The sequence below is a fragment of the Sorex araneus genome, chromosome X (genome assembly GCF_027595985.1).
Source record: "Sorex araneus isolate mSorAra2 chromosome X, mSorAra2.pri, whole genome shotgun sequence".
Taxonomy (NCBI): Eukaryota; Metazoa; Chordata; class Mammalia; order Eulipotyphla; family Soricidae; genus Sorex; species Sorex araneus.
The window spans coordinates 55045052-55062673 of record NC_073313.1 but is presented as its reverse complement, the minus strand read 5'-3'; the positions used below and the strand labels follow the sequence as shown (position 1 = coordinate 55062673).

The following is a 17622-nucleotide window of genomic DNA, read 5'->3' as shown; positions in this document are numbered from 1 at the left end:
ATGGGAAGAAATAGTTGGACAGGTGTCAGGCCTTCGGTTATCCTGTGTGGAGTATGGCAATAGGTGGCCAGAGCAGATAAGATCTGTCCCTGCGTAGCAACCCAGAAGGGAGTGTCTGGGCGCATTTTATGAGCACCAGGTATCCAGCTTTAAGTTTCACCCAACCCCCCAAGAATTATCGCCTACACTTAACAAGTCATTCTTTTTAAAAATTTTATTTATTTATTTTATTTTTTAATTAGTGAATCACCGTGAGGGTACAGTTACAGATTTATACATTTTTGTGCTCATGTTTCCCTCATACAAAGTTCGAGAACCCATCCCTTCTCCAGTGCCCATTCTCCACCATAAATAAACCCAGTATCCCTCCCACCCCACCCCCAATCCCATCTCTCCCTACCCAACCCTGCCACTGTGGCAGGGTATTCCCTTTTGTTCTCTCTCTCTAATTAGGTGTTGTGGTTTGCAATAAAGGTGTTGAGTGGCCATTGTGTTCAGTCTCTAGTCTACATTCAGCACTCATCACCCTTCCCCCGCGTGGCCTCAAATCCATTTTATTTGGTGTTCCCTTCTCTATCTGAGCTGCCCTCTCCCCAGCATGTGAGGCCAGCTTCCAAGCCATGGAGTCAATCTCCTGGTACTTATTTCTACTATTCTTGGGCGTTAGCCTCGTAATCTGTTATTCTATATTCCACAGATGGGTGCAATCTTTCTATGTCTGTCTCTCTCTTTCTGACTCATTTCACTTAGCATGATACTTTTCATGCCGATCCACTTATATGCAAAATTCATGACATCATTTTTTCTAATTGTATAGATGTACCAAAGTTTTTTCAACCAGTCATCTGTTCTAGGGCACTCGGGATTTTTCCAGATTCTGGCTATTGTAAATAGTGCTGCAATGAACATATAAGTGCAGATGTCATTTCGACTATACTTTTTTGCTTCTCTGGGATATATTCCCAGCAGTGGTATTGCTGGATCAAATGGGAGCTCAATTTCTAATTTTTTGAGAAACGTCCATATTGTTTTCCAAAAGGGCTGAACCAGTCAGCATTCCCACCAGCAGTGTAGAAGGGTCCCTTTCTCCCCAAATCCTCTCCAACAGCGGTTGATTTTGTTCTTTTGGATGTGTGCCAGTATCTGTGGTGTGAGGTGGTATCTCATGGTTGTTTTGATCTGCATCTCCCTGATAATTAGTGATGTAGAGCACAAAATCTAGCTCTAATTGGGATTGGGCCGGGCATAGCAGAGTTGGATTGGTGATAGGTCAGTAGTGTTAAATTTTATGTGATTGGACCACCCTCTTAAACCGAGACCTTCTATAAAATATATGTGTATTTGGCAATAAAGTGAATGGCCATCGGCTGTGTCCCGGAGTGGTTTCTCTGCACCCCGTCATCCTTTGCCCATGTCTGTCCGGACCTGGTGTGCAACATGTCTGGGCACATCGGGGGAAAAACTGTTCCCCAACAATACTGATGATATGGGTGAGTGGTATAGCCACATTTACTAAACACAAACTGAACAATATTGAAAATATGAGATCTAAGCTGCAACCACTGGAACTTTGTAATGTGCCTGTCAAGTTGACATGTCGGCCAGTGATGGGGCGGGGCTTGGGGGTGGAGAGAGAATACAAGAACACTGGTGGAGGGAAGTTGATACTGGTGGTGGAGTAGGTGTTGAAATACTATTTGCCTAAAATTGAACTAGCAATAACTTTGTAAATCACAGTTCCCTTATTCACCTTAAAATATTTTTAAAAATTCTATGGTTTTCTAAAGTTGTATGATGGATTCTTGTCTATAAGGATGAGGAAAGTAGAGGAAAGCTAAGGCTGCCTGTAAGGTTTGATTTGGGGTAAAGGCTCAATTTCATTTTTGTTTGTTTTTGGAGCCTCACCTGGCAAAGATCAGGAGTTACCCCTGGCTCTGCACTCAATAATTATTCCTAATCATGCCTGGGGGACTCTAGGGAATGCCAGGGATAAACCCATTGCTGACCATGCACAAGGCAAGATCCCTACCTACTTACTGTCTTTGGATCTCCTTGTGGCCCAAATTCTTTTCATTTTAATTTCTGATTTATCCAGTGTACATTAAAATATTATCCTAAAAACTTCACGTTTGAGCTCAGACAAACACACAAGAACAAGCAGCATGAGTACTACCCATAAAAGAAGAAAATGTTTGTAGAAAACTTCTTTTATTCAAAACTATTTCAGAAAGTAATGATATTTTTGAGAATTTCTCTGAAAGTGAGTCTATGTAAAACATGAACCATAAAATTGAATTACTGACATGTATTTTCAAGTAAACTGATCTAAGCATTTGCTTACCTAGGATATATACCACCCAAATATCAGAGGAATCTGAAAGAATATTAAATTGGAAAGTGCTTAATGGTAATTAAATAAATCACAACAGTTTCACTTCGTCAATATTTACTTAACAAATGTGTCTTCAAAACTAATGTCATCATATAAATTCACAGAGATGAACCCTTATTATGTAAAGTTTTGTTTGTATAAAAGTTGATTTGAGTATCAACCAGGTATCCTTTTCCCCCCAATATAACCCTTTATTTATTAAATAATTTAATATAAAGATTAGTTCATAGTATGTAAAATTGTATGCATATATACTTTAATCATAATACTGAAATAAGTATATTCAAGCACACTTAGAAAAATTCTCACATTACACTAAAATAAAATGTATATTCTTATAAAAAGAAAACATATTTATTTTTTAATTTAAATAAATTAAAAATTTTTTTATTAGTGAATCACTGTGAGGTACAATACAAACTTACAAACTTTCGTGTTTGCATTTCAGTCATACAAAGATCGTTTATCCATCCCTCCACCAGTTCCCATTCTCAACCAATGTTCCCAATATCCCTTCTACCACCCCCACGCCATCCCCCACCACCTCACCCCTTTTCTGCGCGATGTTCTTTCTTCTTTTGGGTGTTGTGGTTTGAAATAGAGGTATTGAGTGGCCATCGTGTTTGGTCTGTAGTCTACTTTCGGCATGCATCTTTCAACCCGAATGGGTCCTCCCAATATCCTTTACTTGGTGTTTCCTTTCTATCTCATCTGCCTTTTCCCCCAGAATGTGAGGCTGATAACCAGGTATCATTTGAAAAAAGTAGTTGTATTACAACACCCACAATTAGAAGATATAAATTCTGTAAGTATATTTAAAAAGAACAAAATTATAATTTAAAATATATAAAGTCTTGTAACTGTTATGTATAAGTGCAGTGAGAAGCCATGGTAGACAAGAAATGCCTATTGCCAGCAAAAAATGCAGATGTAGAAAGTGGTGTAGTTAGGATACCTGCTTATTGCTGGTTTAAAAATCATAGTTGAGACCAAACAGTATCATATGTATGATAGTGCTTGAAAAGACATAAATAAAGCCATAAAAGACTAAAGGTCCATCAGCTCCACCGGTACCCAATATCCTGCTGCATATAAATGTCCCTGCTCAACAGCTCCACAAAAAAATCTCAGACACCAAGAAACTGAATCATCTCAGCTCCACAGCTCCTGGAACATAGATCTGCATTAGTGGCAGAGAAAAATTTCCAAATTTTACAGTTCTGATAGTCCAGTTGGAGCACAGTAAATTTGACAGGAAAGTTGAGTAGAAACCCACTTAGCTCAGTGAGTGAAAACAATACCATGGAAGTATCAAACAGCTGAGTAAATCCTCAGACAATAACTTTAGAAACACTATTGTGAGATATAAGAATGTTCATGATTTTTATTAAACTATTTTTATAATTGTATTTGAAATTGTGTTATAACAAACTATATGAAGCAAATTATTTTGTACCTGTTAAGGGGTAAGCTTGGAGAGTGGTTGGGAAACTGGGGACACTGGTGGAGATAAAGTGACGCTGGTGGTAGTATTGTTGTTAGAACATTGAGTAACTTAAACAAATGCATTATGAGCAACTTTGTAAATCACACTGTTAAAATATTAAATATTTATTGAAACAATCAGTTTTATACAACATATAGTATTTCAATATTTGAACTGCCAATGGAAATACAAGGAGCAGAAATTAAACTAGTTATACCAGAAGAGCAGTGAACAAAATACTAATTGAATTACAAATTAGACATTTTCAGAACAATCAAAAGGCCTTTAAAGGATAGAAACTTCTATGGAATATAAATGAATGATCCAAATCAATTTGACAGACATTAGTCTGTTTGGATAATAAAGAGATTTGTAGTTGAAAGAAAAGACTTAATAGGTGATGAAGATTACCTAGAATGATTGAGGTAAAGGTCGAAGAATAAAAGTTGTTTTTGTTTCTTGACAACTCGAAGAGGTAGAATATTAATTTTATTCAGATTATATATTTTATTCCAGGTGAAAGAGCATTCTTTGGATATAATTTTAACTTGGCTAGAAATAAAAGTGCTCCAATTTATCACTAACGACAAAGATAAGCATCCTGGTTAATTTACGACTTTCTAGGAATGTTTGTCATTTCCTTTTGCTTGTTTTAGGAGGCCCAAACCTGGTGATACTCAGGATTATTCTTGAATCTTCTCTAAGGGTTTATTCCTTGGGTCCTCAGGGGACCATATGTGGTGCCAGGGATTGAACTCAAGAAGGATCAGTGCAAGGCAGGTATCCTACCAATTGTACTACTTTCTAGCCCATAGTGTTGGTCATTTCTGTTGTGGAAAGGCTTCATTTATATCATATATTGTACCTGTTTTCCCAACTCACTACTGCCTTAATATTTTTATAAACAGAATCATTGTCAATAGCTTGCTAAAATGGGGAGAGAGGGAGTAGACTCAAGAAAAGAGTGTTTTCACCACACTGATTGACCCACCTCAGCCACTCATACTGGGAAAATGCATGGTTTTTCCCAGTATGGGAAATCAGAATGGGTATAGTTGGCTACACAGCAAAGATACTAACATCCTTCCAGGCCCATTAGGCAGCCTTCAAGCTGTGCCTGAATCCCACTTGTTCTGAACGGTGTGGGAGATGACTCCTGCCATTCCATTACTAAGGGACCCACAGGCTCATGTTGGAGCTAGGAATTGCTTTTTGCAGGAAAAGAAAGTCCTCTCTCTGCACAAGCATTCAGGGTCTTAACCTCTGCACAAGTATTCAGTGTCTGTCACCTTTCATCACAGAAAAGAATTTCAGAAGAAGGAAACAGTGAAGCAAGATAGTTTGCATTTAATGAAACTTACTTAGAAATACAAGGGAGAAAAGAGAAAATATCATAAAAGAGAGGACACAGGCTTGAAGAGCAAGTGAGATATGTATTCAAAGGAAAACATGGGCTTGAAGAGCAAACCCTGTGTAGTTGTTGAAAGGAGGATTTATACATTCCTACAAATGCTTTTTTCCCCTGGACTTCTCTGCATACATACATAGACATTAATTTGGGCACTGTCTCAGTAAAACCTTGCACTGTTGATGATATTTTCAAAATCTCATCCCTTGTACTTCTGGTTGTCTTTTCATAATCTCATAGATTCTTATGTAACTTCTCCTTCTCTTTTTTTTTTTGTACATTTTTTTTTAAATTTAAATTTTACTGAATCACCATGTGGAGGGTTACAAAGTTCTCAGGATTATGTCAGTTATACAGTACTCAAACACCCTTCCCTTCACCCGTGCCCATATTCCATCACCAACCACCCCATTATACCTCCCGCCCCCTCCCGCCCCCCCTGTCCCCGCCCTTGTAAGTGATAAGTTTCACTTCGTTTACGCTTTATCTTGGTTACAGTCCATGTTTCAACACATAATTCACTATTGTTGCTAGGGTTTCCCCCCCAAAAAGAGAAGACAGTCCCACTGTCAAGGAAGCATTTGATGGCTCTCCATTGCTGACTTCTCCTTCTCTGTACCTTTTCTGGGCAGGGCCTTGAATACAAGCATCTGGGTAGTACCTCAGTTTCTCCTTTCCAAGGAGCTCATGATTTGTATTTCAAAGATATATGGTCATCATGACTTTGGCCAACTTCAGAGATTCTATTCTCATGTTTTATTATTTCCCAAAAGTACATTACCAGGGCCCTCCTACCTATCTGCCTACAACAGGATCACACATTGCATTTATTGCAGTACCATATGTGGCACTGCTCCCTTTACAGTTGACTACTGCTTTAAGTATTCAATGAATGTAATCTCTTATTGTATTCATTGTGCAGGAGTTTAAGCAACTGAGTAATGATGGCATCATCGGTAGGGTGAGATAAACATATGAATCAGAACACCTTTATATAAAGCATTCAAATAATATAATTTTTTCTTCTACTTGTTAAATATGGACCAATTATGACAGAATTAAATAGGAAAGCATAACAGCTAATCCTTTATGCATTCTTCCAGGAGATGCAGTTCCCAGAATATTATTTTTGCTATGATGCTGCTAGACTCAAAGTTGCCAATCATTACCTTTTGTAGTTTCTCTTCAAAACAATTAAGGACAATTTTTTCCCTCAAATTAAGTATGAGTGATTTTCATGCTGCTTTATGACTCATGAATGCTAGAGCAGTGTGAATAATTTGGTTCAAAACTATAATTATGACAAATATTTGCCAAGTTCATTACATTTTGCAGGGAAAACAAGATTTGCCACTCTAGTATTTCCCTGAGGTAGAAATATTCAAGTTTTCTGGACAAGAAGGAGTCTATAGGAAAAACCTTCTGATCTTGGTACTAAGTCCAGATCAGGCTCAGAGAACTTCACTTATTCAGAGCAATTTAGTCACATTGAACATTTATGCCTTTTGTTGTCCCCACTGATTGCTTTTTTAAATGTAAGTTTGGTACATATATTTTGGGAGATTATTTAAAACAGTGTAAAAGTACAATTGAAATAAGGGCCAGAAGGGAAAAAACTAAAGAAAGAATGAAAAGAAAATGTTAATGCACGCCAAATCCTGAAGATGAACTACCAGTGGAGTTTAAACCTCTAAAATAACACCAGAGATATATGAGAAAAATCCGGAGGAAATTCTTGGGAAATACACTCTTGGGGTCTCCTGGCATCATGCAATCACAATATCTGTCAAAATCTCTACATCAGACACAAATCTACTTTCCTTATGGGCAGGGCTTAATGGCCTCAAAACACAGGAGAAAACTGTCAGAACAATTGCTTAGGAGCTCTACCACATATAAAGAATTAGATACCTGTTTCACCATAACTGCTGGAGGAAGGTCAAGAACAATTTCAAAGGCCCATTCAATTTGCCAGGCTTACCATAGTGCTTGCCTAAGACTGAGACTTACTGTCTCTCTGGACTTATGTCCCCTATTACTATGCTACATTGGAATGAAAGAGAGGAATATAGTTGGAAGAATAGTAAGAGGCAGAATCACAAAGTGAAAATGTAAAAAGAATGGGGTGGGAGGAGGCAAAGTCACAGTATCAACAGAGCAATTTTATGTCTTTAGTTCACATAGGATAACCATAGCAACAGCCTTCAAATCTTGCCCAGATCCTCAGTTCAGTATATCCCCCACCTCTCTCATTCTCTCTCTCTCTCTCTTTCTCTGTCTCTGCCTCACTCTTTCTCACACACATATTATATAATTTCTTTCCTCTAGGCCTGTATCATATGTGCACTACATTAGCACAATGAACTTATCAGAAGATTCAAAACAATCCTAGAAATAAACTCATGATCATAACAAAAATAAAGTGGTTTGGGGAAGTGAATGACAAAGTATAAAAAAGGGCAAAAAAATGGAAAGGAGCATCTAAGATTTGTGGAATAGCAAACAATGTAATATGAAATTCTAGAAGGGATAGAAAGAAAACACCATGAAATATTTAAACAAATAATGAGTCAATTTTTATACTTTTTATTAAAGAACTGTGATTTACAAAGTTATTGATAGTTGAGTCTTAGGCATATAATATTTCAACATCAATCCCACCACAAGTGTCAACTTCCCTCCACCAGTGTTTCCATATTCCTTTCCCATCCAAACTCCCACCCTAGAATAAAAGTGACACAAAGTACTTTTTTCACTCTCACACCATAATTGGATTAACCTAGATATAAACATAAACAAAATTAAAAATCCCCAACTATTTAGAAATAGTATAGAAATATGATATTCAGAACATTGCAAACAGGTACTTGAGAGAGTCATACACAACCAAGTTTGTGCATTCTTAGTTAGCCATCACCACCATATTCACAACCAAAAGGGAATGAATGAGGAGGAAAGAAAACTCAACTTTAATTTAAAAAAAAGGTGAAGGGTCCGAAAATAGCTTAAAGGGGTGGAGTCCGTGTCCTGCAAGTGTGAGGTCCCAGGTTTGATTCCCAATACACATAGATTCACGAGCCCTGCTGTATATGGTCCTACTGACTTCTGAGCACCACTGCACCCAGAACTGAAACATTGGTTATATACTTATTTAGGATCAGTTAACTGAGAGCGTCCTCAAGCTCAAAGTTAACTTAGGTCCCCAAGTACTCCTGGGAAGTAAATAAAAATAAGTAAAATATTATTTGCTCAAGCAAGTAAAATAAAATGAATAAAATTAAAGAAGAAAAAAATAAATATAAAAATAATTTGAACAGAATAAATATGAAAATAGCTCATAAAACTGAAATATAGCTAAAGCAACAAAGAAATGTATAACATTAAATTAATATCATAATATTTCAATTATATTACAAGAATGATATCTAACATCATCAACCTATGCTTTCTATGTATAAATACACATATAATAAACTTAAACTAGAATTATCCAAAGTAATATATGTAGCACTGTAGCACTGTCATCCCGTTGTTCATTGATTTGCTCTTGTGGGCACCAGTAACATCTCCATTGTGAGATTTGTTGTTACTATTTTTGGCATATCGAATACGCCACGAGGAGCTTGCCAGGCTTTGCCGTGCGGGCAGGATACTCTTGGTAGCTTTCCGGGCTGTCCGAGAGAGATCGAGGAATTTAACCTGGGATGGCCTCTTGCAAGGCTAATGCCCTACCCACTGTGTTATCGCTCCAGTCCATACTAAAATTGGAACAATACAGAGAAGATTAGCATGTCCCCTGCGCAAGAATGACACGCAAAGTAATAAACAATAAAGATTAAAGTACAAAACATTTAAGTGAAATACAAAAATGGACAAGATCAGCTTGATCTCAGTAAAGATAACCCCTCAAAGAGACTGAAATTCTATTACCTGGAATGATAGGGAATTATTATTTATTCCACAAGATATTAATGAGTTACTCTCAACTGTCTTATAACAACAAATTCAACCATTTTATGAAATGAATCAGTTCTTTGAATAACACAAACTGCTAATAACCACTGAATACAATGAATAACTATAACATAAGTTGAATTTTTAGTTAATTAAAAACATACTTGTATATTGATGATTTCACTGAGAATTTTTACTAAACGTTTAAACAAAAAAATGAAACCAATTAATGTATTATCTTTTAAAATGTAAAAGCTTTTTATTTGTTTATGTACTTATTTCTTTTAATTTATAACATTTGTTGAGGTACAGGCTTTACAATTATATTTTTCATGCATACATAATTTCAATGTCACATTCTCACCTCACCAAAAGTGTTTCAAGGACCCCTTACCACCTGCCACCCACCATTTAAGCTAATTATATAGACAAAACTTTCAGTTATGATATGTAACCATCTGTTGTTCCCTTACCATGTTTCTTCTTTATATCACATATAGATTTCTTTTTTACAGTTGTGTATTAGGTGACACCTATGTACATATAGAGAAATAGAGATAATCTCCTGAAGATTAGCAAAATTGTTAATCAATGATAATTTGATAGGGCACAATTTTTTTCAAAAACTGTACTTTTCTTTTATAGAAACAAGCTCTCCGTGTTGTAACCCTGAAAGAGCCTCCAATGTGGCACTGCAGGGAAGAACAAGTAAAGAAAGGCTGTTAAAATCTCAGGACTAGGATGAATGGAGACATTACTGACTCCCGCTCTAGAAAAATCGATGATCAATGGGATGAGAGTGATGCAATGATACAGTGATATAAAAATTTTAAGTAATGACAGTGCTACAGTGCTATAAAAATTTTAAGTAATAGTATGATTGAGATCCAGCTTTCATTGATGCTTCCAATGCGGCATCGTTGGGAAGGCTGAGTAGAGAGGTTTCTAAAATCTCAGGGATGGGACGGATGGAGAGGTTACTGAGACCACTTGAGAAATTCGACGATCAACGGGATATATAATAATAATAATAGTATGATTAATTCTATATTAATACATTAAAATTTGCATTAAATAGGTAAATCCTACAAGTTGTAAAATTTAGTAAGAGGAAAATTTTAACAAGGAAAATCCAAATAGGTCTATAAAAGTATAAAGGTGTGTTTTATCCTAGGAAAGGGAATATTTACTTTAAAGTAGAAAATATTATATTATAGATACTTTTGCATTAAAATAAGTAAAAGACTGCAACAAAACTCTCTGTGTATATTTAAAAACAATCACGATCACGATCACGAAATCCTGTTAATCGTCGATTTCTCGAGCGGGCGATCTTAATTCGTCTTTTCCCTGAGATCTTAGAATTCTCTCTAGACTCGGCCCTCCCAAGGATGTCACACTGGAGGCTCTTTCATGGTCAGGGGAATGAGATCCAGCTAGTTACTGGATTTAGCATATGAATACACCATGGGAAGCTTGCAAGGCTGTCCCATGTGGGCAGGAAGCTCTCATTAGCTTGCAAGTTTCTCCCAGAGGGATAAGTAGATGATAAGATATCTTCTGGGAGCTTGCTTTTAAGTCTCTGGATGTTGGCCATTGATGGGATTACACACACCTGGGTTCCTCTGCCGGTACCTTCATGCGTGAGGCCTGTCCGAATGTGTGGAGAGGGGCCTCGAGCATGGCTGTAGCTAGGTTCCAGTGGTCTTTGGCCGCCGGGAGCTCTGCTTGAGGTGGAGAGGGAAGCTGGAGCCCATCCCCTCTGAGGGATCCCGGGGAAGACAGCCAGGCGTGAGGGCAAGATCAATAGATCATTCAATACAGGACATTTAGTATAAAAGAAACCATTAATTACAAAAATGTATAAAATCCCTTAGCAATGTAGAAGTAAGCATACCTTTCTTAATCTAGTAGAGGGCAACTATAAATGCCATGAGTTAATGTGATACTCAATGTTATGTGGTGGAAATTTTGTCCTGTCTTTTAAAGAAACTCCTTTAACACTTGTTGCAAAACTGGTTTTCAAGACCCTGAATTCCCTAAGGTGTTGCCTGTCTATGAAGCTTTGTACCATACCTTCAACTCTGATAATCTAGCTGCATAGAGTGTTGTTAGTGTTGTGTTCATTTCATTAAGCTTTTGTACTATATTCCACCATTCTCTTCTGGTTTGTAAAGTCTCATGTGATAGATCTACTGCGAATTTTACAGGCTTTCCTTTGTATATGGATTCTTTTTATTGATCTTGCTGCTTTCAATATTCTGTCTGCTTTTGGTTTTTATCATTCTGAGCACAATTTGTCTTCGAGATTTCCTATTGAGCTTGTTTTCAATGAGACCCTTTAAGTCTTTCATATTTTGTTGTCTTTAATCCTCTACTCAGAAATTGTTATCTATAATTTCTTTAACTTCTTCAGATTCACCTTCCTGTTCCTTTGGGACACCAATGATTTTTCTACTGAACCTCTTGAACTCATCACTCTGGTGTGCTGTTCATTTGTTTTCAGACATTTTCCCATATGATGTTGTTTCTAAAGGCTTCCTCCATCTCATCTTGGAGCTCCTTGGTCTCAAAATATAAAAGCTAATTATGCATAAAGAATTACAATAATAAATCACCAGACACAATCCTCAAGATTAGAACATTAAGATATGAAAAATTATAATTGTATGCCTCAATCTCTCAATGTATGCAAAATTTTACTAAATTACTAAATTTACTAAAATAGATCTTAAATATAAATGAATAGAACTCTATCTATTTATATTTATAAAATAAATATTTATATTTATAAAAGGATACAACCTCTAGAAGAAATGTAATATTACTTAGGAGACAGTTGACAGTGCTAGTGTATATGCTTTGTGTGTGGCAGGATTCAATCCTTGGCACCAAAATGCTAAGAGAGAGAGAGCAACCCTCAAGATAGGAGTAGTCTGTAGCAACTGCTACACTGAGAAGTATATTCAAAACCATTTCACATCATCTCTATCCACAGTCGTTTCACAGTTCTGCAAAGGAAACCAACACAGGAGGAAAACAGAATAAAATCATAAACATCTGGAGGGAGAATTGAGGTAAATATCAAAGCTCACATATGCAGTAGTTATTAGAATATTTTTATAAGTTACTTTACCTCATCTTCAATACCCCTTCTCAAGCACAAATATTAATTCTACAACAGAAAAATTAACTCAGACATTTCTTTTATTGAATCATCGTGACATAGTTACAAAGCTTTCATGTTTGAGTTTCAGTCATACAATGATCGAACACCCATCCCTCCACCAGTGTACATTTTCCACCACTGATGTACCCCGTATCCTTCCGGCAACCCCCACCCCACCCCTGCCTCTACGGCTGACAATTTCCTTCTTACTCTTGTTATGTCCCAGGAAGGGAGTTCTGCTCTCACATTGACTAGACCAGACATGAGGCTGCAAGTTCAAGCCCCCTTTATTGTTAGCTTGAGATAGGGTCCAAGTTTCATCCAACAGTGTGGAGTCTTGACAAGGACCCTGATTCCAAATTCTAAGCAGTTTATATAGGGTTTCATTACATAACACCATTTTTTCTAGGAATTAGAAGTATGTTTCCAATTCTTGTCCCTGTTCGGTCAAGTGAATTTAGGGACCAGCATTATGTTTCCAGTTCTTGGTTCCTGTCTGGTCCTGTGGCTCCAGGGACCAGCATCATGTTTCCAATTCTTGGTCCCTGTCCAGTCCTCTGACTCCAGTCCTTAGACCCTCTCTACTTAGCTGGATGCCACTGCCCATGCCCCCTCCTCTGATAGGCTGTTGCCACAGGGTGGTTTATCTGCCCAGGGTGATATTGCTTTCTGAGAAGTCAAGACTTTCTGATAGGGGAAACTGGAACTTAGGCCTGCTGAGTTTCAGTCTTAAAGTGGAGCCTGTCATGGCTCCACTTCAGCCTCACACTCTCTCTACTTTTAGGCATTATGGTTTGCAATATAGATACTGAGATACTATCATGTTTGGTTCTTTATCTACTTTCAGCACACATCTCCCATCCCGAACGATCACTCCAATCATCATTGACTTAGTGATCCCTTCTCTATTTTAGCTGCCTTCTCCCCCAGCTCATGAAGCAATATTCTGGGACCTATGTCTACTGTCCATGGTTGTCTGTCTCACATTATGTTATTTCATATTCCACAAGTGAGTACAGTCTTTCTATGTTTGTCCCTCTCTTTCTGACTCATTTCACTTATCATGATACTCTCCATGACCATCCACTTATAAGCAAATTTCATGACATCATCTTTCCTAACAGCTGTGTAATATTCCATTGTATAGATGTACCAAAGTTTCTTTAACCAGTTGTCTGTTCTTGGGCACTCGGATTGCTTCCAGATCCTGGCTATTGTGAACAGTATGCAATAAACATACAAGAACAGATATCAAGATGTGATTTCTACTGTGGTCTCTTGCATATCTGAAATATATTTCCAGGAGTGGTATTGCTGGGTCATATGGGGGCTCAATTGCTAGTCTTTGGAGCAATGTCCATACTGCTTTCCAAAAAGGCTGGGCCAATCAGTATTCCCACCAACAATGAACGAGAGTCCCTTTCTCTCTGCATCTGCGTCAGCATTGGTTGTTCTTGTTCTTATTGATGTGTGCCAGTTTCTGTGGTCTAAGATGATACTTCATTTTTGTTTTGATTTGCATCCCCTGATGATTAGCGATGTAGAGCACTTTTTTCATGTGCCTTTTGGCAACTTGTATTTCTTTTTAGGAAGCTTCTGTTCATTTTTTCTCCCTAATTTTTGATAGGGTTGGAGTTTTTTTCTTGAACAGTTCTACTAGTCTCTTGTATATCCTGGATATTAACTCCATTTGTTCAAGTGGGCACCAGTAATGTCTCTCATTAAAAGAGCATTTGGTAAATATTCTTTCCCAATCCATGGGTTCTCTCTGTATTTTGGTCACTATTTCTTTTGAGGTGCAGAAGCTTCTTAGTTTAATGTAGTCCCATTTGTTTTGTTTCCAATTGCTTGGTCAGTGGTTTTTCATCCTTAATGTTACTTTTAGTTTCAGTATAATGGAGGGTTCTGCCTACATTTTCCTCCATGTACCTCATGGATTCAGGTCTGATATTGAGGTCTTTAATCCACTTTGATCTGACTTTTGTGCCTGGCATTAGACAGAGGTCAGAGTTCATATTTTTGTAGGTAGATGTCCAGTTTTCCAAGCACCATTTGTTGAAGAGGCTTTCCTTGTTTCACTTCACATTTCTTGCTCCTTTGTCAAAGATTAAGTGATCATATACTTGAAAGTCTATGTCAGAATATTCAACTCTGTTCCATAGGTTTGTGGGTCTGTTTCTAGTGTAATACCATGCTGTTTTAATTAGTACTGCTTTGTAGTACAGTTTGAAGTTGGGGAAAGTGATGCCACGCATCCTCATTTTTCCCCAAGATTGCTTTATCAATTCGTGCGGCTTTATTGCTTCATATGAATTTTAGGAGTATTTTGTCTATATCGTTGAAGAATGTAATGGATATCATGATAGGGACCACATTAAATCTGTATATTACTTTGGGGATATCTCAGACATTTTTAAAGGAGAAGTAGTTTTTAGTTGTTCTGGGGCCAGACTCAGAAGTGCTCGGGGATTCCTCTTGGTTGTATTGAGGGAACCATATTGGACGCTGGGTATTAAACCCAGGTTGGCAGTGAGCAAGGCAAATGCCCAACCTGCTGTACTAGCACTTTGGCTAGTACAGAAAGATTTCTTTTAGGTTTATTTATATTTTATAATTTTCGATATTCAGTTATTTTGATCACATATGCTTTCCTGGTCAAAAGCACACTGAATACTTCCATCATACGATACCACTGGGATGCCATGAAAAATCCCTATCCTGATGGCACCCAACAAGGACTCTGTGGTCTATGTGATGTTCCCTGGCCTTTACTAGAAATTACCATTGTTCAATTAGATGATTCTAATCTCATCTGGGCACTGAAGGCTTACCTTGGTTTGTGGCTGACCCCTCTAAGAATTATGTGGTACTGAAAATGACCCAGGAATGAAGTTCTGGGTCCAATCCTCTTCTGTATATCATCCTTGTCCAAATCTTTGATTACTCTGTAACAGGTTTCTTTGCATTGTTTCTATCCCACTGTGTTTATTCTTAATTGCCTGAGCAGCACGCACAAGCATGAACATTAGTGCAACAAGATTTTAGCTTTCACAGTAACAGTGTGATAAATACAAATTGTTTACAATAATATTCATTTTGAAAATATTGAAACTCGTTCTGTGAAAGAATATTCATAAGGGGATGAAAAGGTAAGCCACAGAATAGCAAAACTCTAAATAATCAACAATAAAAACTGTATCACTGTCATCCTGTTGATCGTTGATTTCCTCGAACGGGTCCAGTAAGATCTCCATTCTTCCTAGACCCGAGATGTTAGCAGCATCTCTTTACTCATCCTTCCCAACGGTGCCACATTAGAGGCTCTTCAGGGTCAGTGGAATGAGACCCATCATTGTTATTGTTTTTGGCATATGAATAAGTCACAGGGAGCTTGCTAGGCTCTCCCGTGCGGGCAGAAAACTCTCGGTAGCTTGATAGGTTTTCTGAGAGGGAGAAGTAGGCTATAAGATATCGCGTGGCTGTGAATGGTTCCTTCATGCATGAGGCTCATCCAAGCATGTAGAGAGTGACCTTGAGCATGGCTGTGGCTGGGTTCCGGAGCTCTTTGGCTGCTGGAGCAGGGAGGGAAACTCAACCCACCCCCTCCAAGAGGCCCCGGTGAAGACAGCCAGGTGCAGAGGCAAGAGACTTTGCCAATAAAAACTTAGAATTTAATAACATGTAAAAGGTATAAATAGACTTCCAAAGATTTATAGATTATATACAAGCATATAAAAATGTTGCCATTTGTTATTAGGAAAATACAAATCAATAATATAACAGAGATATGCCTCAGACCCCACCCCAGGCTGAGTATCATCAGGAGCAACCTGGAGGGGGCCCAAGTGCACCCACCACCCACCCAAACAGAGCCCAAACAGCCACAAAACCCCGGAATTCAGCTGTCGCCATGCTCAAGCCCCATCTCCACAGACTCGGGATGAGCCTTATGCATAAGTGAATATGTTGAAGACTTCAGGTATGTGAGATTGGTGACTGAAATCTCCAGGCTTACACAGAGTCAGGAATGGGCAACTTCCCCACATTTCCCTGTTTTTCCAGGACCCTGGCAGTCATGCCAATGGACTTCAGCACCATATAAGCTCATTAACAGTCATGATCCAGAGACTCACAAATAAATATCAGAAGAGAGCAACAAGCTGCAGAGATGCCTCTGAAACCCAAAGCCACTGTTCAGTGACTGTTAAAATTTTAACTCCAGATGTATCACCCTTTTTATTATTTTAGAATTCCTGGGGCACATAGCCACAATTTACAGCCACGCAACATCTCATACTCTATGCCGCTTATGTACCAAGCACAGCACATCACATTTGATGGGGTGTAAAGTATAAGACAACTGATCTAAATCAAAAAATATATAGGCATACAAGACTCACCCTGTAACAACATGTTAATAATCTCTTATACAATGGCTTAATGATTCCAGGATGAGTTACAACAATCTTCACACACTTTCCTCTAATGAAACATTTTTGAATCATTTTTAGTGAATTGTTCATAATAATCAATACAAAGTAAATTATTTAGCACCTACTTTGGGGGCAGGCTTATGTAATCATGGAAAAATTTGAAATAATGGTGGTGGGAAGATATAATGGTGGTGGGATTGGTGTTGGAATAATGAATGTAATAAATTATTGTGAACAAATTTATAAAAATAAAATTAAAAATTTTGAAAAACAACTATATAACAACATACCATTATATAATTAAAATTGCCAAAAGAAAATCAAGAAAAATTAATTCTCTCTTTGAAAATTAATATAAAGACACTTCATCTAAAAGAAAAAATAAAATATTTATGTGCTTTTAATGCACTCTGCAAAATCCAGCTAAAAGTGGTCAGGGGCCCTGCTTTTTCTCAGGATTGCCATTTTGGCCTACAGCTTAGGAATGCACCCAATTTTTGAAGTGGATAAGGACAAAGAGGGCTGCTTTGCTATATTGGCATGGCTCCACCCAACCCTGATCCCCCCAAACTGATGAAACCCAGACATCAGGAGTCCCACACTTTATTCAGGATCACAATTTGCTCCCCAATTCAGTATTTCCCCCACCCTGTGAAAAGCATACCCTGCTATGCTCCACATCATGCATTTCTTCAAACTCTACAACTCGGGGTTGGAGCAATAGCATTTGCCTTGCAAGTGGCCAACCCGCGTTCGAATCCCAGCATCCCATATGGTCCC

At 37.8% G+C, this 17622-nt stretch overlaps 1 non-coding gene across 1 annotated transcript; it reads left to right on the top strand.

Moving 5' to 3' along the window:
• The first annotated feature begins 9020 nt into the window (after positions 1-9020).
• Positions 9021-9126, top strand: LOC129400479 (U6 spliceosomal RNA). The gene has a single exon (XR_008627714.1). It is a non-coding gene; the product is annotated as a U6 spliceosomal RNA (small nuclear RNA).
• Positions 9127-17622: the final 8496 nt, after the last annotated feature.